The sequence below is a fragment of the Erinaceus europaeus genome, unplaced genomic scaffold, assembly GCF_950295315.1.
Source record: "Erinaceus europaeus unplaced genomic scaffold, mEriEur2.1 scaffold_275, whole genome shotgun sequence".
NCBI lineage: Eukaryota > Metazoa > Chordata > Mammalia > Eulipotyphla > Erinaceidae > Erinaceus > Erinaceus europaeus.
Window position 1 is genome coordinate 60,055 of NW_026648162.1, and position 2,121 is coordinate 62,175.

A 2,121-nucleotide genomic window follows, 5' to 3' on the forward strand; every position below is an offset into this window, starting at 1 on the left:
CGCTTTGTCACATTATGAGTCTCCAGAGGGCGTCCTACTTCAAAAAAGGCCCCAAAATTCCAGCTATGGTAGTTCTGACTGTTCCTGCGGGATTGCTGCAGGCACCCATTTTTAAAAACGTCTTCCCATCGAAGAAAGAATCAAATCAGGAGGGTAGAACTAACCACGTGTCTCCATTCTTGGGGACTGCCAAGGTACTGGATACGACTCTGCAAGTTAGAGTAGTCCTTCTCCATGGGAACATGGAAAAGGGAGTCCAGAAAGTCCCAGGGGAAATCTCCACGCATCTCCCAAGCTCTACGATCACGGTCATAAGGAACCAAAGTGTGGCCCAGAGCAAAATGTTCCAGAGACAGAGAAACTGTTTCATTAAGAAAGAGTAGAGACTTTGGGAAACTTCTTCATAAGTAGGAAGGCAGCCCATGGCGGACAGGTAGCCAAGCGGCATATACTTATCTGGGGGATAGGCGGGTTAGATCCCACATTGGTGTGCCATATGCCGGTCCCTATTCAGGCGCCAAATGCCAGACTAGCTTCTCGGGTGGGAGAGAGACAACCAGGAACTCATGGCTGAGCTGGGAACGCAGTTCAATCTTTATTGAGAGTGAGAAGCAGTGCAATCAATCTAATCTCTATTCATTAGAAAATCCTGTCCTTTATATCTCCTGAGGCGGAAGTGTCAGGAAGAGGAAGTGGGGGTGTGGGGAGAAGGAAAAAGTGCATGAACTAGTGGGGATTAAACGGTGGAAAGCAGGATGTGACTAGGAGAGGGGACGGAGTGGAAAAAGAATGAGAACCAGTGGGGATTAAACCAGTGCAGGTCTCAAACAAAACAATGATTATGTAAATAGACCACAGCGTTAAGCAATGCAAGCGAACCTAACGTGATGATCAAAGCAGAAGGGGTCTTAGAAGCAGAATTAGAAGCAGACCAACAGGAGGTGACAAAAGAATCTAAAGATGAAGGAATTTAAGACCATCTGCAGGCAGCTCAGAAGTTTAAAGGAGTTGTCTATAAAATCAACCCCACATGTGGGTCCACTTCCTCTTATTACTATGACCAGAAGAAAAAAGTGAACCCTTATGAAGAAGTGGATCAAGAAAAGTACTCTAATTTAGTCTGGTCTATCTTGTCACTCAGAGGCCATGGTTGGACTCCAGATACATTTTTTGAGGAAGATGCTTTACTCTAAGTAAAGTTTGTACTCTGTAAGTACAAACCACCATAGGAGGATGAGGAAACAATTGCATGGAACTGGTTTCCTTTCTTCAATCCAGAAAGAACCATGAAACCAAATGCAGCATGCTCTCCTACAACCCCTTTGAAAATACCTTTGCAAAAGAATATACCAAATGTGACCCGGGTCCTTCAGCAGACCATGATACCAGAACAACTTTTCTACTTGGAGAGGTGAAGAAAGTGGATGATTATGGAACTGGGCAAGGATGGCTTTGCAGAATATACTTCAAGTAATTTTCTCAATCTTAAAATAAATAAATAAAAATATTAAAAAAGAAAGAAAGAAGGAAGGAAAATAAAAGGAAAGAAAGAGAAATAAGAAAGAAGGAAGGAAAGTAAGGAGAGAGACAGAGAAAGGAGAAGGGAAGAAAGAGAGAGAGAGGGAGAGAGAGAGAGAGAAGCAGTGAAGCTGCACAAGCGCAAGGTCCCCAGTTCAACACCAAAAAATAAAAACAAGGAGAATAGCATCCTTTGGAGCTGTGCAACTTGGCTAAACTGGGCACCTGACTAAAGAAGGCTATTTAGTCTCTCCTGGAGATTCTGGAAGTGAGTCTTAGACTCTTCAGCTCCAGTCCATCTGACATCTTAAATAGAAGCTATGTAAATAGAGGTATAGTTTTTTTGTTTCATCTGCCAATTGAGATGCAGAGAAAGATATTAGTGAGAAAGAATGAAGCTAACAGTCTGGAGAGATGCCATGGTGGGAATCGTCAAGAGGGGGCTTGTAGGTTCTTAATATCACTGCAACCTTTAACTCCCAACCATTCCTGAGGTTCAGCTGTATTCTTGTTGCTGGGTTCTATGACAGGACCTATATTCTTATATAAATTAATTTTCTCTTAGTTTAAATCTAGTAGAATCTCATTGCATGTAAAGCACAG

The 2,121-nt window shown here is 42.7% G+C and overlaps 1 pseudogene; it reads left to right on the top strand.

The window, feature by feature from the left end:
- The first annotated feature begins 960 nt into the window (after window positions 1–960).
- On the top strand, window positions 961–1,730 carry LOC103120568 (mitochondrial genome maintenance exonuclease 1-like; annotated as a pseudogene).
- Window positions 1,731–2,121: the final 391 nt, after the last annotated feature.